The following is a 25,534-nucleotide window of genomic DNA, read 5'->3' as shown; positions in this document are numbered from 1 at the left end:
GACTTGACACTCTGCCCAGTTAGGGCTCTATGCCTTTACCTTGCTGCCTCCAAGGATCATCGATGGCTATGAAAGCGCCTCTTCATACCCTTGTCGGCCGCTTCCAGAGCTGAGGTTTCCCAAGCCACATTGGCTTTCTGAATGCATGGCGCGATCATGTGAGCCTCCACTTTGCAGGGCTTCCGCCACCAATCCTCATGAGACTCTTGCATTAGCCTTGACAATAGCAACTGCTCCTTGACCGCTCTCATGGAAGGTTGCTTCTGGCATTCAGATATAGTCTTCACTTCACATTAACTGCGAGACCTGTCTGTCACAGATGTCCTGGAACTACACTAGTTCGGACCTCAGCAGTTTACATCAGCCCACCAACGCAGTTGAGGGACAGTTCTGCTTTGTGTTACTGCTTCTTTCTACATACAGAACAAAGTTGAACAGGATCTCAATCATTGTTCTCAAGTTATGGATTTAAGAACTACTTCACTTGGCTTCCATACCAAGGCATCGGAATATGGCGATGCAGAGGTGTTCGACATTCACGCTTACTGTCCTCTACTCTACGGAGGTATTACGTCAGTGAAGTGTGACACTCCCGAATTCCAGTGGATTTCGTTGCATTCCGACTCCGAAGTTGCCGGGCACATCCTTTGACTAAGCTTATGCAAAAGAGTGAGGTCAATTTGATGCTGTCCCGGAACTGAACGTTAAAACTTGGAGTTCCCGAATTGTGCTTCTCTTTCACCCGCCCCTGGTCGGTGTCTGTGGGGGTCTTCTCGAAGCAGGGGCTGGCCCGATTATTGTCAATCGACTTTAATTTACGGGGGTACCTTGAAAATCGTGGCGAAGTGACATCCTTTCTCGCTGAGCTGCGTCCTTCTTCGGAGGTTGCGGCCGAACACCACATCGCTCGGGAGCACCCATCTCCCAGGGAGACGTTGTGCTTAGTAAGCCAAGGAGTTCAAAAGAACTCAGCACAAGCATAGGAGTTGCGTGCATGCGTAACAGGCCTCCCTTGTGCATCGCTGCCTACGGTCGTTTCCAGTCTACACAGTTCCTGCTGTTCGCACTGTCAAGACACCGGGTATCTGCGTCCCGCTGTCCGACCATGGGATAAGTGCATACCGTGAGATAGGATAAGTTTAAAAATTTGAAAATTTTAATATAAATATAAATATACTTATCCTTTCTCCCGCGACAGATTCCTGCCCATCCACCCCTCCTATGCAGATTCTCCAAGACGGATATTATCCAGTGGCTCCAAGAATGAGAATGATGATTCGGAGATAGTCACGTGGGCAGCTAGTGGTGCATTCCGCATGCTTTGCATGAGAGCTAGGAAGCTGTCTTATAATGAGGGTAGCATGGAGTGCATGGACGGATGGACAAGAGAGGCCTAAGGAAAAAAGTGTACATCGTTCCACTCAGTGTCAAATCAAGAGAGAGAAGTGCATACCGTGAGATAGGATAAGTATATAAATATACAATTTATATTAAAATTTTCAATATGTACAGTATCGAGCAAAAAAAATGAGACATGTTTTGATTCAACGTCTTGATTTAATAATTGACATAAATTTATGAAAATTGGCACACATGTAGACAATGCATTGTTAAATCGTTCACAATAAGTCAATAGTCAGTCAGTCCACCATTTCGCTCCAAACACTGTTCAATCCACCGAGGCATGGAATTTACAAGATTGTTCATCAGTTCCTCAGATAGCTCGTATCACGTTTCATGAATCACTCGTTTCCAATCTGCAATGTCTTTCGGTTCCAACTTTTCCACTTTGTCCTTGATGATTTGCCAGACATTTTCGATGGGGTTCAGGTCTGGTGAAGCGGGCTGGAAACTGCACTACCTGAATGTTGTTCCGATGAAACCAGGCTTCGGTGTAGGCGGACGTGTGTACGCAGGCATTATCTTGTTGCTTTACATAGGGAATTCCACTCTGCCCGATATTTGAATCTAGCAGTCCCTCAGCTCACATGACTTCCTTGAATCAATGCGGCCTGTAATTTCCAGAAGCAGCATTAAGCCAAATTTCCAATCCCACCCCACCCCATCACAGAAGGCAAGAACTTTGGGCACATTTTTTCGCATTTTCCCTTTCGACGCCACCTTTTCCTTGTAATTCGGAAAAATTGGAACTTCGATTCGTCTGTAAATGACCAGTTTGAAAAGTCCCTATTACTCTCACACCTATTACGCTCTTGCGTCATCAACGGAACCTTTGTTGGCACTTTCTTCATGATTCCTGGTTCTTTTAAACTCCGCCTACAGTCCATTCAGATACTCTAGTACTTCCTAAAGTTGTTGGGTACAATGTGTGAAGCCCATTTCTTGTGTCCCCCGCCGTGATGTTGCTGGAATATTGCTAAAAGCGGCGTAAAACCAAACTCAGTCAGTCAGTCCTAAAGCTGTGGCACGCTCACCCAGTTGTTTTGCCGACCAGTTTGGATGCACCGCCGCCAGTTGTGCGAGTCGTTTCCTGTCATTTCCACCGAGTTTATGAGGACGTCCCGATCCCGGCTTGCACTGAAAATCTTGAAATCTGGCAAGGTTGACAAGGAACTTGTTCACAGCAATCTTCTCATTGTTGGGCCAATGGTTGTGACAATGTCTATACATCTCCTCCATACACTAAACTCTGACCACCGCGACCATTTGGCATGAAAGTAACATCTACTTGTGCATTTGCCATCTGGTGTCTCATCCAACCAGACATATTTCCTCCCGGCTGCATACTGTTTCAGTCTCAATTCAGTTGACATTTGAATTGACTTGAGGAATGTGATGGCCTCGAAGATGTCAGGATGAGCCTTTCTTATGATCTTGTTCCGGCGAACAATCTCTGTTGTCTGGAATTTTGCTGGTATGACAAGATCTTGTTTGCTTGTTGGAAGTTTGGGCAGGATGGATCTTCTTGCATGATGGAGAAGCTGTTGATTCACAGCTCTAATCAAGGCAGTGCCAGAAAATCCAATCTTATTTCCTCTTGTTCAGTCTGTACTTAAATCCCCCTACACATTAATATCTACCACATCTTGCAGTTGGTATAAACTTGTGATGTAGCTGTACCTCTGCCATTGCTGGGATTGATGCCATTGCCAAATTACCATTTCCTTAAGTAGTATTCCAATGAACACTTTTCAAATTATTATTTAGTGAAAAGTGTCATTTTGAACACTGTTCAATGTAGGTGAATACCTACTCATATAGGTGAATATAATTTATCCTGATTGATCACTATTCACGCAGTTGATTAGTCAATCAAGACACGGGTATCTTCCCATTTGTCATACATCCCAGTTGTACGCCACCTTATAACAACACTGGTCATGGTTGACTAATCGCACACTGTCTCCCCATGGATGTACATATGGACTGATCCTAGAAATACAGACAGTAATAATGTTTACATGATTCATCTTTTATTTTCATACATGACTTCACACATAAACATTGTACATACACTGGAGCATGTCATGGTCAAATTCAATAACAAATTTGTTGTGGGTCACATGATTTTCAGAATAAAACATTACATGATCACTCCGAGTTTAAGAAGATGTCCAATGGCATCCAAGAACTGTAGTGGAGACTTGTGTCCCAATTGTAGTTGCTCATTCAGGCGCTGGATACGATTGTCTAGCCTGCAGTATAAACGTTTTCGTCTTGGTACCTGGGTGATGTGGCAGTGATCTGTTTAATCGGTTGTGAAAGGCTTCCAGATTGTTGTTGGTCCTCGGGCCGACTGTCTCATGGTGATTCCAGATGTGAAAGGGTGAATCTGGCATTGTCATCCACCCAGTTGGTCACCATGTAGTCATTAAATTCCTCTATCACATCCATCCAGGCGTTCTGTACTTCCCCGGGATAGGGAGTAAGGGAAGTGCTGCAGCTCATCTTATCCAAATGTTTACTGCTGGTACTCCCTTATACTTGGCATCCAAACCAAGCTCTTGAGTCTTCCTCCATATGGATTGACTGTAGTGGAAGAAGCAGCCCTTGACCTCAGCTCCACAAAACTTGGACTGGATAGCACGAATTTCAGCCATTTCAAAGTCTGTCTGCAGACACAACCCTCTCGTGTGTGGATCTTGAGGAGGTTGAAGCTTCTTTGGTATGTTGATGTTTGTCGATCTGGAAGCATGGCAAAAAACAACAGGATATGTCATGGATCCATCTTTCACATGGAGAATGTACACTTGGTTCCAGAGAGCAGGTTAGGAGGTGAAGGTGTCTGCTGACTGAAGGGCTTGAAGTGGATGTCGGTAGCAAAGGCCAGGATTTTGTCATCATGTCTGTTTGTAGACAGCAAGTTGTGGTCGAGTTGTCATCCAGGTTTACCTCTCCTCATCTGTAGCAGTGATGGTATGATCTTATGGCGATGTCAGTATAGGGAACTGCACATGCTGCTGAATGCTGGGAGTGACTCGGGTTGGTCTTCAGTTGCCATCTGTCGGTCATACACCAGCTTCATCAGTGTTGATCCTCCACAAGTTTTCTTCCTCATTGTGCTGACAAATGAGATGATCGGCATCTTCTTAAGAATGAGTGTGCTATAACACATTTCTCACATACCGTAGTCTCCAGTGGTGCATTTTCCCTTGTAGGTCTTAATGACATAGCGCCAGTGTTGTGCATTCATTCTTGTTGAGTTCCTAATGGAGAGGTATCCATCAAATGGTGCTTGCTGTGTCCCTCTTGATGATGTCACATATTCCACTTGTCTTAGTCCAGCCATGACTCTGACCAACTAGTGAATAATAGTCATTTTATACTTATACAGTACAACTAGAAATTATTGAGAATCTAAGATTGTAATTTTTTTTTTAAATTTCACTCATTACTTAGTATTAAATGTGAATATTAGCAGAACATAACTCCAGATTCAAAGACAGGTGAACAGTTAGTATTTTGTCAAGTCACCATGGGCAGCAATGCAGGCTTCAATGCGGCAGGGCATACTACTGATCAAAGAAGTTAGAAAGTCATGGTCCATGCTGTCCTAATATCGGACCACCTCTTCTTTGATTTCAGCAATATTTGTCAGATGTTTCTTATTGACACTTTCCTTCACAAGTCCCCAAACATTTTCTATTGGATTTAGGTCAGGGCTATAGCTTGGCCAATCTAATAATGTCATATTTTAGGAACGAAACCAGGCCTGTGAATGCTGTGAACGATGTTTTGGGTCGTTGTCCTGCTGGAAAATCAAAAATTTCCATAGAACAGGTGAGCAGATGGAAGTAAATGTCCCTCGAGAATATCTGTGTACCGCTCACTGTTCATATTCCCTTCAAATACACAGAGGGGGGCGTTGCCCCTAACAGAGATATGCCACCCCACAAGTTAAATTTCGGACTGTACTTTGGGCGCTGATACAAAGGTTTTTCAGTTTGTTTGCTCCAGAATTTCAGTGTATTAGGAAACAGCCACGTGCAGCACAGAACTTTCATCTGAGAAAATCACATTGTCCCAGTTAAAATTTCTATGCTGTAAGCACCAGTTCAACCTTTGCTCCTTTTGTTCAGGTTTCATGATCGGTGATGGAATTCCGACTTTTCTGCCAACCCATTGCATGCAGCTCAGTTTTAATTGTCTCCTTACAGACAGCCACAGTTCCTATATCAATCATATCCAGCCTTAAGTTTTCTAAACTCCTTTGCTCGTTTTTAGAAACAAGAATACCTGCCGCCTCCTGTCACAGACAGTCAATTTTCTGGGCCTACCTGCGCCTCCCTGGTGCTCAATGCCATATCCATTTGCAATATGTTTCAAACCACGATAAACAGTGGACAAAGGGATGCCTGTTCTAATTGAAATCACTTTAGCTGATCTGATGTCCTTGTTATAATACTGTAAATCAATAAAATAATGCGAGCTACTTATTAATGCGCAAAATGCGACTATATCTGAAGCGCATTAATAAATCTCGCATTATTATATTGCCTTTTGCACTCGATATCGTTATTATTAGTATTTTGGTCACGATAACCCAGTGAACAAAGACGAACGACTGATTCACAAAAAGTCCTTTCTTGACACAATAACATCGACATTATATTATATCAACAAGTAAAATACATTCTGGGGGAAGAAACATTGAGTACTAATCATTTAAGTTGTATTACATGTACAGTCTTTGAATAAACAGTCTAGTTTACAAGGTTTGAACTCACTGGACCACGTCTAGCAGACCTGCCAACTGCCATCCATGTAAGATTACCTCACGATTTCTGCCTACCTTTTCAATTGCTCTCTGCATCCAGCGAGCATGGACAGGTTTCATGACGCTAATCCTCAAATCAACACGTTTGTCATCGTCTTTTGTCTTGAGATTACAAACTGAGATCAGCCTGTCTACTGTCAATTACTAATACTAACAGCTGAAAGGACAGCCGTCTTTGATCCAAACGCCCATGTGTTCGGGGAATTAAGATGTTTACACTAGAGTCGGATTAAATACTAGTATAGTATTTCCCAAAGTTGTGAGTGTAGTCATTAGTGAGTATAGTCATTCTGATCAACCATTTCCTGATTTGCCTCCTCGCATTAATAAATGCACGCATTTTCGTTTTGAGGTTTGCACTCGCATTATTTAATACACGCATTAGTTTGTTGATTTACAGTACTCTAAAATCAACTTCCTCTTCTCTAAATCATCCATACTGAGGATTACTGAAAATGTAAACAAAGGGGGATAACTCTTCACAAACTAATGAAAAAGGATTATTGGAGTTGGCTCTCTTGAATGAAACCAAGCACTTGATAGCTGGTCAAGGTTGTTTATACTAGAAATCTAATTAAACATATTCCTAAAATTCTCAATAATTTCTGGTCATACTATATAATCCATATAGTCCCACCACATGTGCTCTCATGTTGGCACAAAGATCTCTATATGGCACGTGTTTGTTTGTTTTGGCTAATTTGTATTAAGGCTGGCTTCAGAATAATTTGCAGAATCTTATTATACTAAAATATACAGTGTCTTCATTCACAGCATATACTAAACATAATGGTTTTTTTAAGCAATATCCTTATCCTTTACTTTAAAGGTCACATGCAACGTAAAACACAACTTTGCAGATTCTGATACCTTTCGGTATGGACTTACCGAAACAAATCGTCAAAAATGCAAATTCAACTTATAAAGTTGAAAAATAATGCAATGAAAAAAAACGTGCGAAATCGTAGTTCAAACGATTCACTAATTTTCCCCCAGCGTTTGGGGGGGAATTCAAGTGGTTTCAACAGCTGGGCTGCGCTCATAGGACGTGCGCAGTGAAATAGGTTCGCGCAGCTTGGAAGCGGGTTGTCCGCTGAATACTCGGTGAAGGCTTTGGTGTGAGCTATTTTTCTGATGTTTTGTTGATATCTCACAGGCGCGAGCTTTTTATATGTTATGACAGTAAATTAACTGTTTATATAATTTCGCTTTGTCTATTTCACCACACGTTCTTCTTACCGAGTCACTTTCTCAGTTCGATACTTAAATGAGAATACGAGTGAATTGCAATAATTTGATGGGTGAAAGATAGTCATCAGAAACATATTCCCAAGTTCTCAATTAAAAATTATGTATAATTATGTTTTAATCGCGAAAACAGTTTCTGTAAATCTCAGCTTCGGCCATTATGCATATTTCGCTGGAACCCACGTGACCTTTCCGCTCGTGACGTCAAATGTGCCTGGAGTCCGCCATATTGCCAAAGACCAAGCACTACAGTAGTACAAATCGTGTTGTTTCTGTCGTTCTTGTAAATGGTACGATGGTGCATTGCGTTAGCTGGGGATGCACGGCATCATCGAACATGGGAAAGAACCACCGTTTCTTCCGTTTTCCAAGTGAAATGACAGATTTCGGCATGAGAAATGCGCCGATCATTCCGAGTCGGACGCATATGAAAGAGACATGCACGCATGGGGTATGGAAATCCCGAAGCTAGGCTGATGAAGGAAAAAGTACCCACGAGATTCATTAATTATACTCCATCATTCCCTGTAACAACTTACTGTCAGTGGTATTTTTAACATAAATTAAATCAAGTCCGATTGCCAGTCGAATTGCCCCCGCTACAAAATGACCCAGCAAATTTGGTCAAATTGCCCTAGTGGGGTAGTCAAAATGCCCCAATTTATTTAAAATGAATAAATATAGGCCATAAATGCATAGTTTTGTCAACATTGATATTATGTTCTTCATATAAAAGTATATACATAGTTATGAGTTTACTGATGAAACATTTATCAGAAATATTACTTCCTAATCACTTTTATATGAAGAACATAATATCATAATAAGTTGACAAAAACTATGCATTTATGGCATATATTCAATCATTCTAAATAAATTTGAACAAATTAGAATGAATGACCAAAATTGCTGGGGCATTTTGTAGCTGGGGCAGTTCGACTGGTACACATGAGATATATATTATCAAAATCAGTAAGAGATTTCACATGAGCTTGAAAACGTTTCGCTATAATGTTCTTTTCGGTTTGGAGCCCTAAATAATGCAGTCAACTCAAAACATTGCTGAATACAACGGCAAATCATGAAGTACTTGTTGCTTTCATTGTTTTCCATTTTGTCCAATTACGCACATCGGCATCAGACTCGCTATTTGTCAGTAGTGTGTGCCGTGAAAGTTGTTCTGTATTCTCATTGGCTGACAAGATGTCATTCTAAGGCTATGACCGAGTACCATAACTATTTCCATAACCAAACAATGAGGAAACATACGTTGTCCTGACTAGTATTTTATAATTCACCAGTTTCCGGGAATAACTTATCTGCGTCGCGAATATTATCTCTGCTCGACCAGGCTGGGATCTTGTATCGAGACTTGATACGTTATTAATGAGAACTAGGATCCTAATTCTTTTCAACAAAATAATTCCAGTGTAATTTTTGAAGCAGATAATTTTTATTTTCCCTCGTCTGAAGCATAATTATTTTGTTTCTAAATCCCAGTCACCCTACAGTCACCCATTTGACACAAAATGAACTGTAATCACATTTGTTTTTAAATAATTCTTAGTGACTGGTCATATATTTATAGGGGTGAGTTTGCTGGCTGGAACTGTATGACATTTTGCTGACAACTAGTAATCTTGTTAAATGATATGGTATATTTTTACAATTATTTTGACCTCAAGCGGTGCCTCCGTTTCGCTTGATTCTTCTTCTTCATCTTCAGTGGAAGATGGTCTTGCAAGATGTAAAATCGGATCGTATTGATACGGTCTAACATCTATTCAGAAATGACATCAGGAACATCTTTCACTGCTTCAGAATCCATGGACACTGTTAAGTTGTAAGGTAAAATCAAAGAGGAAGCCATCAGCAACAGGCACTTATGACGTCATGTCACGTGATACCCCCTCTGCTCATTAACTGGCGGGTGTTTCCGTAATAGGCGGAAATACGAGTACGTTTTTGTGTTTTTTATTGCTATATTACAAACTTTTTGTTCAATTTTAATCACGGAATGTGATTTTTAGAATATCATTTAAAATATATTAAAAGTTTTGTTTTCGTTCGTATTCTCCTTTAAAAGCAATGTCATTATTTAGCCTTGACAGAATTTCTAACTGTGATATAGATATGTCGTTGTCACAGACAAAACTCAATGTTTTGTTTTATTGACACCTGTGTGTCTGCCTGCCTGTCTGCTAATGACAATATTCAATACACAGCTGCTATCACTGACCACATGCAATTTGAACTTAACACCAATCAGGCTATACACCATAAACAAAATGCACTGATTTATGGCCCGAGTTCGGTCTCTGTCACATTATGTAATTACACTGACAGGCAGGTGTGATACTTGAACACATGACACGTTATGATGTCTGTTGATAGCAAAATGTTATACACAAAAAATGAGCATGTATTTACAAAACCCAACATCTCTATATATACACACACAATGAGCCGTGGGGGAATCTGTAAATGAACCAGCCGTTACACTTGAGTGCACACCCACCCGCTCTGACTGGGTTCAGTATCCCGGCTGCTTCGTTTCTTGGGAAGTAAACCCAAGTACACAATATTGCACTTTTGATTTGCGATTGTACGCTTATAATTTTGTTTATATATTTTTTCATAACCAGCAATGTATATAATTATGTTTGATTTTTTGGTTGCATGTGACCTTTAAGTTAAATTAACATGCAACTGCATTATCAATACGTCATTTATATTGAATGCAAATATAAGCTTAAAGAACGAATAAACTTTTGTTTTCTTGTACTCTTTTAACTATTACCTATGAAAGATGTGTGGTTTGTCTTAAGCGGAACACCAAATTCATTCTTAATTAATACCGAGCGATAAAAAGTTGCCAAAAAGTCGTCTGCAGCAAACCGGGACTGACGTCATGTGAGGAAGGATGGTGAGGTCAAGTGATGGTGTCACCATGCACAGATTTCCACTGGACCCTGCAGTTTGCACTAAATGGGTTATGTTTATGAGTGTGAAGCGAGCGTTGTTGAAGCCTGGAACGATATCTTACTTGTGTTCAGATCACTTCACGGAAGTTACAAAAATCAAAACTATGTACTAGTTGTAGTAAAATATGTATATGATTGATGACCAACAGGACATTGCATGACACAACTTGTAACATAATGATTTCTTCCTCGGAAGCGAGGTTGTGGTCGAAGTCCCATTAATATTGTAAGTAGTAATATATTGACACCCACCTCGCTTCAAAGAGAGAAATTGTTATGTTATAAGGTATGTCATGCAAAGTCCTATTGGTCATCAATCAGATACTACCAGTAGAAAGTAGTTTTGATTTTGTAACTCGGTGAAAACAAACCTAAATAGCATTTATTCTCAGACTGGCAGATGTTCGCGACAGGATGCCACCATTTTTTTAAATTGTGACATCACGGGCTAAAGTCTGTTTGAGAATCAATGAAATAATGGTTTGTTTTCATCAAGTTAGAAAATCAAAACTACTTTCTACTCATACTTAAATATGTATTTGAATCATCGCCAAAAGGATTTTGCATGACACAACTTGTAACATAACGATTTCTTCCACGGAAGCGAGGTGGGGGTCGAAGTGACACTATCCATCAATATCCACATAAAGGAACGATTGGCCATTCATCTGCAGCTGACAAATAATCCTATTTCATGTCGTGTCTTTTAACAGTCTAATATACGGAAAAGTGATTTATCATTTCAGGTTTTTCACATTGGTGTTTATTCCCATTGGTCACCCATTGGTCACCCATTGGTCACCGAAGATAGCACACCTGGCCACTAATTGCATGATGTCCGCCATTCTTTAAAAAGGTAATTTAGTGAGCCAATAATGAGCAATCAATCAATCTATTGGCGATTAATCCTTTGAAAGGTGTCCTCCCAAAAGTTAGTCGTCCCAAAAGTTAGACGCGTTAAAACAACAAAGGTTATGGTTGGTTGCACTGAGGTTCACAACACTGTTACCTTCATCAATTAATGGACCAATGTACTAATCCAAACACAAAGAGAAGAGATTATGGATAATGACAATGACTTTATTTGACATAAAACAAAATAAGTTAATTTAACAAGATAATTTAAATGGTCAATAAAATCATTCAAGATTTAAGATTTCACATCTTTCACATCATTCACAATACAGGCAATATCAACCAAGTCTGAGCAAATGTCCAACTGCATCGAGAAACTCATTGTTTGTCATCCCTCCTGCACGCAGTCTCTCTTGCAGACGCATCAGCCTGTTCTCAGTTTCCCTGTAGACCCTCTTCCTCTTTGGGGAGCAGCACTAACGTTGATCTGCTGGAGTTTGGCTCTCTCTGCGATCTCAATATTCTGGATGATCTCTACCAATCGGTAGATGGTAGGATGGTGACTTCACGTATTCTACTCTCTGAAGACCAGCCATCGTTTGTTGTTAACCCTTGTTAGTTAGTTATTTGTTTTATTTAACGTCGCACACACAACTAAGCTATTTCGGCGACGGGGTAGTAAACTTATTATGAAATGAGGGGGAAGAGAAAATATAAATTTTGAAAGAGTGAACAAAAAAACCCAAAAGCAACAACAACAAAAAACAACTGACTATTAAGGGAACTTTAAATGGGAGGCCGAAATAGATAGGTAAAAATTATGAAATAGGTAAAGAGTAATAGAGATTTGGAATTTAATATATATGCAGTGTAATAAATGGTTATAGTTATTGTTATTATTTAAAAACATATTCATTGAGTAAATAATGCTGAACATATAAAAGATTAAAAGATTTTTAAAAAGGTTAAACACTATGCATTTTTATTACATAATGCCATTCAAACATGAATATATACCACATCTGCACCATCCATTTACGAAAAATAGTCATAAAAATTAAAAATATGCACCAAAACTAAAACCACTTTAGCCCCGCCCACTTGTAGGCATATTTTTATTTTTAGCGGTTTGCTGTCTGTGGGTGACGTCATACCAGAGAGTCAGTGTGTTGACATTTCAGTAGTGTATACGCCATTGAGTTGAAAGTGACACAAAGCGCAATATTTTGAATGAAGAGTTGTTGTGATTATGTATTGGAAACTGACAACTGCACTTCGAGTTTTGATGATCATCCAACTGCGTAAACAACACGGATGTATCGATACATTTCCTGAGAAATTCTATTTGACAAGAGGAAGGGCATAGATTGTTTACTGTCATGCGGATTTTGTGAACCGCTCCATGCACAGTCATCTGTGTTCGTTACACTTTTCGAAGAATTGCTATGAAAGAGACCTAACCTCTGGCGAAATATGGATACGAATAGGCAAAACTTAAACTTTATAAGGATGCTATATATTGGGTATTCCTTTCGACATTCCAAACAAACACAGAGGCCGAAATGTCAACTTGGGACTGAGACCCAGAGAGTTCCATTCCGGAAGCGACGTTGGTTGCAGGTGAGTTTTAAGATGTAGTTGTTTTGGAGCAACATAAACACTCCAGTAGCTAGCTATATAAAGCAATAGTTGATGAACAAGTACGTCATAATTTCCGCTTCATGTCCTATTTTCGATCAGAGATATATTTTCACAGCCACTGTCACTGTTACTCAGTAGGGCCAAGTCATCTATTTCCCGAGAGGGGTGTGTTGCGGTGTGAGTGTGTGTGGAGGGATTAGGATGGGGGTGTGCATGGACAAATGAGAACTTACAACATATGGGTGCGGTGGTGAGAGAGAGCACATAATTATTAAAACATAATTAAAAATAATTCGTATCAGATAATTATCCACCAGGGACTGGTCCCCTACTATGTTAAAATGGTATGTGAATTGTGTGTGTGCGTGCATGCGCATGTGCTTGTGTGTGTTAGGGCATGATTAAAATGTTGACTCTCACTCTTTCTCTCTTTAAGGGGATGTACAATAAATAAAATGAAAATGACTGCTCTGCACTGACATAAAACTTAGGTATGTATGGATCCCTTGTAAAAACATCATGGCAGCTGTATATATAGGTAACTTTTAACCCACTTTCAAAAATGGGGAAAACAGGGAAATATGTTCATTAAGATGTTTTGTTTTTGGCAAATGTAAAAATGCTACTTTAATGCTATTTTTTTTTTCATCAATGAAAACAGCCTAAATACCCTAGAAATGACGAAGACTGGAGAACCCAAGTGGGCAATCAGCTACCCCATAGGCCTAAACCAAGAGGCCAAGTCAGTGAACAAGAAACCAACACGTGGTAAATATAATTCAGACAATCAATAATCTTTTGTTGAACTGGTGCACTGTTCCTATTACTGCATATTTTTCCCTAACTAATGAGTCAACACTAAGTCTTGTTTGCAAAGACACTGGTATTTAATCCTCATATCTATTTTCCCTCTCAGCAGGTTAAGACAAAAGTACTTACTTTTTAAGTGCAGATTTCAAAGAAAATTATTATTATGGTTGCCAAAACAAAATATACTGAATTTTTAAACTTATCCTATCTCACGACTTGCACCTCTCTCTCTTCATTCGACCATGAGTGGAAACGAATTAAACTTTGCTCCAGTCCTTCTTTGTCCCTGTCCCCGGTGCTGTGCATGCCTTCCTGCTTTAGCCATGCTCACTAGGCTGTGACAGCACGTGGCATGCGCAGTCCTCACCCACGTGATCACCTTCCATACTCATTCTCTTTCTTGTCGCTCAACAGAGTGGACGTGAATTTTTTTCGTCTGATAATTGCTCAACATGGGTAAGCCTGTTTTTTCAGCTTGGGACCCACACATATCGTGTGTTGCTTATGTGGGTTGTTGTGATTGGGACAAACGTTGTCCTAAGTGTTCAGGACTGTCTAATGAGGATTTTAAAGCTTACAAACGTGCTTGTGCCAGACGTTTGGCAGATAGGGCCAGGAATGCTTATGTGGGATCTCGTTCATCTCCCGCTAAAAACAATGTTTACATCGCCCCACCCTACCTGCTCGCCGTTCAAGATCTCCCCGTCTCTCCTAACGAAGATTTTATGGACGCTTCGTCTGATTTCTATTTGTCTGAGAATGTTAAAAGGCGTTTGGGACGCTTTCCTCACCTAGCTCAAGTTCTCATGGGCATGCAAGGGTGGTAATGACTGATATTTCCTCTACACAAGACCTGCGATCTACTTCATCTCGTAGATCCGTTTCTTCGGACCGTTCAAGTCCTCGAAGTCCAAGCATTCATTATCGAAGCGTGGATCGGCGTGGTTGGAACATAACCGTTCTCCTCTTCGTACGGTTTCATCCCACCGAAACAATTCACCCACACGAGTTGAGTCACCATCTGGTTCGGAGGTTCGAATTCGTTCTTCTACTGCTGGGAAGTGTCGTTCTAGATCTCGTTCATGCTCGAGCTCTCGTCGTCCTTCCAATGTACCAGTCCGAACCGATTCACCACCTCGATTCATTTCACCAATCAGAATTGGGTCTAATGCCACTGTTGGTTCACTAGAACGGAACCATTCACCTAGCCGTGTCATTGCCAAGGGTCGAACTAGTTCACTCAGCCGAGCCGGCTCACCAGACCGAACTCGAATGGATTCACCAGGATGAACCGGTTCACATTCCCGACTCAGTTCACCTCAACATAGGTTTCAGTTCGACTCACCATCTCATAGTTGAATCAATTCACCACAGCATTTTGATTCACGTAGTCGTTCAGTCTCACCTAGTCGAAGTGGTTCGCCATTTCGATCCGCTTCACCAAGCCGTACGGTGTGTTTTCGTCAGAGTGATTCTCGTAGTCGGTCTCATTCACCTCAGGTGAATCAGGATATCCCATCTTGTCAGTCTAGAGCTAGTGAGCACTTGCGGTCAGCACCATTACGTAATAGTTCCCCTCATTAACATCGTTCTGTGCGGGTGGTTTCACCTGCTAGGCTGCGTTATGGTTCAGTGGATCGGCGTTCACCTTCACGCCATGCCACTTCTACTTTGCCTCGGTCATAGGTTATTGCTGAGTCTTGAAATCCTGCGCTTGATCCCTCTCCAGCGCCGGGTTTGGACACTATGCTTCTTGCTGTTGACCCTAAGTAGCGTAATTTTGGTTCACACTGTAACAATATTTACTTCCTCGGATCCCTACTCGTCATGTGTGGGTTGTATTGACCTGTGTTCCTGGAGCAAACGTTGTCGGGAATGTGCTCCCTTATCAGGGACGTTTTTAGAGCATGTAGACATGCTTGCTCCCGTTGGCTGGCAGACAGAGCTCATTACACTTCAACAGTTGATCACCTGACAAACCCCAGCTTTTAACGACCGGTATTAACTGCTCGTCGTCCGGAGATTCCCATGTCGGACGGTGATAATTTTATTGGCGCATCATCAGATGTCTTCTCGTCGTTCCGCCTTATCAAACTGCTCAGTGTTGCCAGCTGACTCACACAGCCGATCTACATCATCAAATCGCCGAACCGATTCACCACACCGAATCATTTCGCCATACCGAATGGATTTACCAGACCTTCGCCACGGCGTATGTGGATTACGACATCGACTCAGTTCGCCATAATATTAAGACTGTTTCTTATCGCCGAAACGGTTCACATCATCGATTCAATTCACAGCCCCGAACCGATTCATCTCGGCCGGAACATTTCACCTCACCTCACCGGTTCATTTGAGCGTTCTAGATCTCTCCATCAGCTGAGATCATTTAAATGTTTCGGATTACCGAACCGATCCAGAACCGATCCAGATCACAGTCACGATCCAGATCACAACACCGATCCAGATCACAACACCGATCCAGATCACGTCAACATTCCGGCTCACCACCCTGAACCGATTTACCAGCCTGACTCGTACCGTTTCACCAGGGTGAAAAGCTCCCTATCGTCGAACCAGTTCACCTGGCCGTTCAAGATCACTGCCTCCCAAGACACTTAACCCACATCGAACCTCGTCTTTGTTTTCATGGTTGGGGCTACGCCAGTCGCCTATAAGATGTAGGAATGGTTTTGGTTGATTCGACACACATGATCCCATGGTTTTGCCGACCACCTACAGCTACCTAGAGCAAGATACCAGATGTTCTATTACATTCAACATGAAAGATCGGGATTTGTCAACACTGGTTTTCCACATCCTCAACGAGGTTCGTGAACTTGCATCTAGATAGGGCCAAATTTATCGAACTCTGCTAGTTTTCAACACGATCATATAGTTTTCAGGGCATCTGTGAGGCGCTGAATTCCTCATTACGAAGTGGCAAGCTCTAAGCTCGACAATTTGATTTGTTTATCCGGTTTACCTTACGGCTTGTGAGGTGCTTAATGTTTTTAGTCACATAACTTATCCCACCTTGTACCCGTTTTTCGGATGGTTGTACAGAGGTAGTAGCTATGTGCTTCACCATGCCGAATTGATTTACATGTGATGTCAGTAGCGCAGTCATCTAGAGATATCACGCTCGTCACTTGACGGTCTGACGATCCCAGTTCTCAAGAGTCCTCCGTGACCGGGGCTCATCTCATTCCAGATTTAATCTACCATCCAATCTTCACCTTCGGTGTAGATATCAGTTCTACAACCACCCAATATGGCATTACTACATACGCTTGCTAGCCAGGAATACTTTACGACGATCCACTGATTCTTGTTACTACAGACTACTGGTAACAGCGTGTGTGTGTGTCGCTGGGTGCAATTGTTGCAGATGGTTAGTCATCTTCAGCTCCCTTTGTTTTACATGATAAGCAAGTTTCTGGACAGATAACAGATGGGTGAAGTTTTTACGCATGGTACCAGCATAGCTCAGCCTGGAATTTATGGGTTGCGACTCGCCCGGTTAACCGAAGACTGTGTTGTCCGTTTTTTTGTCACTCGTGTGTAACGTTTGCAAATGGCGGACTACTGTTTGTTTACAGGAAATTTGATGATTAGAGTGACTATAAAGTGCCTTTGCAGACTTGTCTTGGTCCCACGAATCGGATACCAAGTCCAGCCTTTTAATGCTAGTAACAATGAACGCTGCCATTCCCGGTAAGAGTGATTGTGTCGGGATTTCGACAGCCAGTCGAGAGAGACTGCTTATTGAGTGTGACAGACAGAAACACCCGTGAACGGTTTGACTAGCTCAAGCACTGAGTTCAGAGGTCACTGCAGTTATGCAAGGACTGTCACCAGGCAGCGATCTACTACCTTTATCACTCCACCTGGCGAACCATCATTTTGTTCGGCCAACCGAAACATTCCTGAGGTCACCGATCGTACGAATTTCTTCAATTCGTTTACAATGTGAATGTTCCTGTAGGTTGACTGACAATCTCCATGCGCCGAACATACTACATTGAGCAATCTGTCACAACTGACATAGTTGCTCGACTTATTGAACGTTCTTATGTCAGGAGATATATTTTTGCCAGAGGCAAGAGTGGTTAGACCTCTCATTTCCCTCAACCTGCGAGGGCCGTGGGGTAGCCTAGTGGTTAAAGCGTTGGCTCGTCACGCTGAAGACCTGGGTTCGATTCCCCACATGGGCACAATGTGTTAAGCCCATTTCTGGTGTCCCCCGCCGTGATGTTGCTGGATTATTGCTAAAAGCGGCGTAAAACAAAACTCAGTCAGTCAGTCAGTCAGTCAGTCAGTCCCTCAACCTGCGAGACGCCTCCCTTCACATCCAGATACATCCAGACTATCGGAAGTATCTTTGATTTACTTTCAAGGGGCGTCATTGATACCAATGGAGGGTCCTGCTGGATCCAGTCGTCCTTCCTCTCCACAGGCAGTTCATCATGAAGTTGCTCACGCAATTAGGATGGCTGCTAAATTCGGAGAAATCGGAGGTAACGCCGACCCGTTGATTTCTTTTTATTGGGACAATATTCAACACGACAGGTCCTGATGTTTGTGCCCCAGGAGAGGTGGGACAAGATTCAGTGCAACGCACCATTTGTGCTGGTCCAACCTACAACTTTTCGCCAGTGGCAGAAGTTACTAGGGTGGTTGACGTCGGCACAAGCGCTGACTTACAGGGGCCAGCTGCAGCTTCGCCATCTTCAGATGTTTCTGTGCCCATACATCGGGGACGACAACCCCAGGGAGTTGACTCGTCTTCCCGCACAACTACATTCAGTCTTTCGTTGGTGGCTCAACAAGTGGAATGTTTGTGTTGGAGTCTCTATGGTGCCCTTCATACCTACTCAACACCTGTTCGTTGACACATCTTTCAAGCTGGGGCGCTCACTTTCTCCATCAAGTGGCCTAGCAGTGGCCATCAGCAGAAAGGGCCCTTCATTACAACGAACTGGAATTCAGCACTGTCATTCTCGCCGTTCGGCATTGGGCAGTTGAACTACGGTTCACTCATATACTGATTCAATCAGACATTTCGATGGTAATTTTGTACATAAACCATCAGGGGTCGACAGGATCAGCAGCTCTGCTTCAGTTGATGTTTCGAATTTATCATCTGATCGATTCACTCCACACAGTGGCCAGAGCCCGACACATTCCCAGGATGAGGAATGTCATTGCCGATGCCCTGTCACTCACGGATTGGAAACAACTGCCTCTGATCTTCCAATCAAAGATCTACCTGTTGTAGACCAGATGTAGACCTGTTTGGCACTCGGGACAACCATGAGCTTCAGCGCAGATGATCACCAGTTGCGATCGTTTCTGCTTTGTGTACAATCTGAATAAAATTCTGAATTTTATTTCTGATTTGTGTCTTCGATTCTTCTGGGACTTGTGAGTTTTCCGATTCAATTACCCTTTCACCCTCCACGGGACGGTGTCTGTGGGGGTTGTTTCGGAGCAGGGGCTGGCCCGATACTGGTCGTTATACTTTTATTAAGGGAGTACCTTGAAAATAGTGGCGACGCGACTGATTACACTCGCTAAGCTGCATCCTTTCACTTTGTGAAGGTAGTGACTGAACACCACATTGCTCGGGAATCCCGGTCCCTGGGAGCACTTGTGCTTAGTAAGTCAATGGGTTTGAACTAACCCTCACACGTAGTAACTTTGGTAGTTATTGGCCTGCCTTGTAGTTGCTTCCAACGGTTGTTTTGGCATAATGCTTAGCTGTTATCGCTTTGAACTTCGGGTAATCTATGACCCACCTTCCTACTGTGGGATAAGTGCAAGTTGTGAGATAGGATAAGTTTAAAAATTTGGAAATTTTAACTATAAATTGTATATATATATACTTATCCTATCTCACGCGATAAACTCCCACCCTACCTCCCAACTACTTAGATTACCACTGTTCCGGTTTTGTCCTTTTATGGCTCCAAGATCGAGAATGAGTATGGAAGGTGATCACGTGGGTGAGGACTGCGCATGCCACGTGCTGTCACGGCCTAGTGAGCATGGCTAAGGCAGGAAGGCATGCACAGCACGGGGACAGGGACAAGGAAGGCCTGAGCAAAGTTTAATTCGTTTCCACTCATGGTCGAACGAAGAGAGAGCGGGTGTAAGTCATGAGATAGGATAAGTATATAAATATACGATTTATAGTTAAAATTTCCAAAATTGTGTTACCAAATGTCTCTAATTCAATGTAAAATGTATTCACAGGGTATGTGGAATTCCCACTCAGGGCCATTCTCTAGAGAAGAAACATGTTTCCTTCCTACAGACTTGCAGGACACAACAGCCTATTTTTCCAGGATATTCTGCCAGACACTTTCATTTATAACTAGTAAACAGGAACTGGTGAATTCACTGACATCAAGATATAAAATGAAATCATGTATATGTGTCTAGGGTGTGAACTGAAACCAGTTGTCCCTGATGTCTTAAGGTCTATTGTATTCGCCTGTTTGAATTCTGGGACTTGTTCAGATGGTAAATGTTTCCAAATTGCAGTCACCACTGTGTCACATGGTCTTATTGGAGAGCAGTCTTGTTTTCTTAGGCTTTTACCAGTCCATCCAGTTAATTTACACGCAAGCCTTTGCCTTCATGATGTTGGTGTACACATTGTATTCATTATTTTGTCATAAACAGTTTGTATGCAAAATATATTATTTGCTTTTATTTTTGTGTGCTGGTTTCTGAATTTGATCAATGGTCTTTCTTTGGGACTGATCACACTTTACACATTACTACTAGAACACAATGAAGAATTTTCTGTTTCACTAGCTGACAGTTAAAGAGAAAGATAAGGATTTGTCAGTTCTATTTTTTGCATGTATGTATATTTATTTATTATATCTATTATCAGCTGTTAAGGAGGTTACAGGTCTCTATCATTTTACATTTCATGTGTATGGAAATTGAAAATGTAATAAAACTGATGTTTGATGCACCATATCAGAGACGATACCTGGGGGCGGCTACAGCTTTTTGAGAAGGGGTGGGGGGGTGCACACTACTGAGAAAAGGAGGGGTGCACACTTCATTTCCACCCGAGTTTCAAAGGTCATTTAACAAACCTTCAGCACGTGGGGGTGGGGGTGGACCACCACCCCCCTCTGGATCCGCCTATGGATACACCGACTTCTCCGAAAACATACACTAACGAATTTAGGGTACTTCTCTACAATACAGTAGTGAGATTGAACTTATCGACTTCCGTAATGGTACGTATTTCATAGAAAAGATTATCACCATACTAAATCTTTACTGATAAATTTAGCAGAAGACGCTTTTTTATGAAATAAAGCTGAAAGTTCCTTAAAAACCTTCATAAAATCATGAACCTCGAACGTAACTATTTCAGTGTTTACCTTCCCATACCGATACCGGAAGACAGGCTCAACACATTGATCGAACATTGCCGTTATCATGATTTCAAATTTTACCGTGGAGAATAAATTCAGTATCTAATCAGTTTTCCATGAACATTTGATAGGCAAGTGACTTGCATACCAGTCTGCAGTAGGTCTATTCAAACATAGTCGGGATTGTCCCACGGCTGTATGTTGTCAACTCGTGAAATCGTCGTCAATATTCCTGTCGGTATTGCCGCTAGAAATACTTTCAAATTGAAAACGTTGTATGTATGTGGTATTATCTGTATCTAGTATGCCATCCAAATCCAGGTTTGACTTCGTGGATTGATTTATTTGCTAAACTAGAAGCAGACCTCAGTATGCGAACAGGCTCGGTACAACTGTATTTTCCGTGTGTTCATGTAGCGACTTTCGGGTATGACGTCATGCGACCATGTGACCATCTACCTCATTATCTTGCGTAATTGCGAAATGTTTTCGAGGGAGGTGCGTTTTAGATTCCTAATACAAGCTGTATAATGAAATATTACCGTTTTTAACTGTATTTTGTGGATATTATATATACTCAAGGGTTCATTAAGAGCGAAACTAAATAATGTGAAGTGACCTTTTTTAAAAATCCTTTAAAAACTGAAGTTTGAACTCTTTTTATCAACTTCGGGGGTGTTTTGTTTGTTTTTGTAACCTTTTGTGTTGTAAAAACAAGCATGCAAAATCTCTAATCTTGTTTTGATTAAAGTGAACGTTGTGAAAACAAGTATGCAAAATCTATTATCCTGTTATGATAAAATCGAACATTGTGAAAACACATTTGGAGAACCCAGTGATTGAGTAAGACAGTCAACATTAGTATTCTGATCAAAGTATTTCTGTACAAATGTGACCGCCTCCGTGGTGTAGTGGTTAGAGCGTCCGCCTGGAGAACTGAAGGCCGCAGGTTCGATCCCCGACCGCGTCATACCAAAAGACGTTAAAATATGGTACTTGTTAGTCCCTGCCTGGCTCTCGGCATTAATGGGTACAACAAGGGCTGGTCGGCTCGGAGTCAGTATAATGTGTCTGAGGGGTATTCATGCTTCACTGCGGCATGGTATCTCAGTGGGCTAGCACTATAAAATCAGTTTAAGTCTGCGCTAGTACAAGCAGCCGCACAAACACACGCATGCACGTCGTCATTTGAGCGAAATGTTCTCAAGTACAACATTAAACCCAATTTCACCTCACCTCACCTCACCTGTACAAATGTGAAAACCATCTCATTAGTTTATGGGACAGGTTCATTATATCAGTAGGTAAGACTAGGTTGTATTCACAGTCACGCCTGGTTGATTTGTCTGGGATGTATGACTTTTGGGACATCTAACTTTTGGGAGTAAACCTTTGAAAGAAGGACGTTTTTACACAGACACTTTATGACAGGGTGTATCCAGTATAGATTAGTAAATCCACATGCATAAACATTACCTTTTGACAAATGCTGTGCAAGATAAAAGCAATTAATCAATCAGCATGTTATCGGTTAATCCTTTGATCGATGTTTGCTTTTGTAACTCAGCTGATAATTCCTCTTGCTGCACTTCCATGCGCATATTACATAAGATGTAATACATTTGCCACATTAAACCTTAATTCATCATGATGAGTATTTACTCCAGACATGAGAAATGTCAAATGGGAACCTTTGTCAGGTAATCTGAGTGGTGTTGCTACTAATTACACCTGTTATAAATTGATTAACTGACCATCAAGTGAATGATGACAAATAACATGTGTAGGTTTACCACCAAACAAGGGTTACAGCAAGAGAGTAGTAATCGCTGTATTGCATGCAAGTTTGATTGCCTGGAAAAAAACACATGGGCAGACACCGTTTTGAGGATACGAACTGAACTTCATTATTGCATAAGCATTTGCTGTGTACTTAGTTAAAAATTGTTATTACCTGTTTACCCAAGTAACACACAGAAATAGGATCAAATTGGATCAGCCATTATACCATCCAAGCATTAGAAAATCTGAAAAATCCTACACTGTTGGGATACTTTATTACAATCAGACAACAAGTACTGGGGATATTTTCAAATAACGGCATCTGATGGTCATCCACCCTTCCTAATGTCCCACTTCGATTTTGACAGAATCATCTATGAAAACAAGTTGTAACTCGGAAGCTAGGCAAAGCAGGTGACAAGATTAAATGACAGTAGATTGTGAAAACATAAATGTTTCATTTTTCACAACAGTTGTCATGATTTTAGGTTTAGACAAACCTGTAAGCAAGATAATCTACCCTCTGACACGCCGCTCTGATTGGTTGAAATTTCGTTCGCGGGAGAGAATCGTGCACTGTTGTCAAAAAGGTAAATTTAAGTTCATCAAATGTCGAAATGAGTAGTTTTAATGATGGGGTTTAATTTATAGCGATGCAAATAAATGATTTATGTATTTGTACCCCCCAAGAGTATATGTGATCTTTAAACAAATTGATCACTCTGGATATATTCAACTGAAACTTTCCTAGGATGACAAACTGTCAAAAAAATCAACATATACATTTAGACAGTTTTCAGTATTTTTTTTATAGTGTAATTATCACATAAGATATTTTTTTCAAAGCATGTTTAAGAATATCAATAACAATATTTATAGATATCATATTGTTTATCATGTGACCCTCTGTTATCGCAGTAGTTAATTTTGTTGCCATCAGGATTATGAAGGCCTACTGACATTTGGCATTTTATATATATTTTCAGTTGACTGATGTTTAATCTTCTTTTCTGTCTCAAATAATATGGCACTCGTCCAATATGATCGCAGCAATCCCGATTATCACATTTGACCCGGAAATTGAAGCAAGTCTCTATTATCGCGGTATTGCTATTTTCTTACTATGGCACTCAATACAAGCAAATGACACTGTGAAACATTTACTGAGACAACTAACGAATCTAAACAGTTTTATTATTAAAATTATTTAGGAATTTCATTCAGATTAGTAATAGCATGTTTTGAACCAAAACATCTGAAACTTCTGTTCATCTGAATACAAGGTAACAATAACGTAACATACAATTTGCTGCCAAGTGCAGGGTGAAGTTGCTTAATACATCACTTCCTGTTATATTTTTAAGACAGAAAATATGCAAATGACCTTAGAGTTGTCGCAGGATTACTCTGGACAAAGTAAGTTTTGATTCATGCTAGATGTAATGACAGTAGGGGTCATACTAGTTTCAAAATGTTCCAGAACTTACTGAAAAGATGAATACTTAAATAATTTCTAAGATTAAACATAACATTCCAATGAAATAATGACTTTTTCAAAAGTGATGAATTTATTTACGTTATTTGCATATGTAAACAACCGATAAGGGGCTCTGGTGTTCTGCTTTCCCGATGTTTTCACGTGCCGCTAAAATAGAGAGTTCCAGTAAAATAGTACCACCCTGAATTCCCTGATACTAATCATGACAGTGTGGCCCTGAACACCCTGATACAACAGTACCACACTGAATTCCCTGATACTAATCATGACAGTGTGGCCCTGAACACCCTGATACAACAGTACCACCCTGAATTCCCTGATACTAATAATAACAGTGTGGCCCTGATACAACAGTACCACCCTGAATTTCCTGATAATAATCATGACAGTGTGGCCCTGAACACCCTGATATAATATTACCACCCTGATTTCCATGATACTAATGATGACAGTGTGGCCCTGAACACCCTAATGCAATTGTACCACCCTGAATTCCCCTATACTAATGATGACTGTGTGGACCTGAAAACCCTGATACAATAGTACCACCCTGAATTCCCTGATACTCATCCATGGCAGTTTGGCCCTGAACACCCTGATACAACAGTACCACCCTGAACTCCCTGATAATAATCATGGCAGTTTGGCCCTGAACACCCTGATATAATAGTTCCACCCTGAATTCCCTGATACTAATGATGACAGTTTGGCCCTGAACACCCTGATATAATAGTACCACTCTGAATTCCCTGATAATAATCATGGCAGTTTGGCCCTGAACACCCTCATACAACAGTACCACCCTGAATTCCCTGATAAAAATCATGGCAGTTTGGCCATGAACACCCTGATATAATAGTACCACCCTGAACTCCCTGATACTAATGATGACAGTGTGGCCCTGAACACCCAGATATAATAGTACCACTCTGAATTCCCTGATAATCATCATGACAGTGTGGCCCTGAACACCCTGATATAATAGTTCCACCCTGAATTCCCTGATAATAATGATGACAGTTTGGCCCTGAACACCCTTATATAATAGTACCACCCTGAATTCCCCGAT

The 25,534-nt window shown here is 41.2% G+C and overlaps 1 long non-coding RNA gene across 1 annotated transcript; it reads left to right on the top strand.

Annotated features, from left to right (window-relative positions):
• The first annotated feature begins 13,336 nt into the window (after window positions 1-13,336).
• Window positions 13,337-20,141, top strand: LOC124279513. The gene is made up of 3 exons (XR_006899396.1): window positions 13,337-13,457; window positions 13,628-13,734; window positions 20,038-20,141. It is a non-coding gene; the product is annotated as an uncharacterized LOC124279513 (long non-coding RNA).
• Window positions 20,142-25,534: the final 5,393 nt, after the last annotated feature.

Source organism: Haliotis rubra, unplaced genomic scaffold, assembly GCF_003918875.1.
Source record: "Haliotis rubra isolate DU_JTF1 unplaced genomic scaffold, ASM391887v1 Scf251, whole genome shotgun sequence".
Classification (NCBI taxonomy): domain Eukaryota; kingdom Metazoa; phylum Mollusca; class Gastropoda; order Lepetellida; family Haliotidae; genus Haliotis; species Haliotis rubra.
The sequence above is the reverse complement of the archived record's forward strand: the minus strand, read 5'-3'. Positions and strand labels throughout refer to the sequence as shown.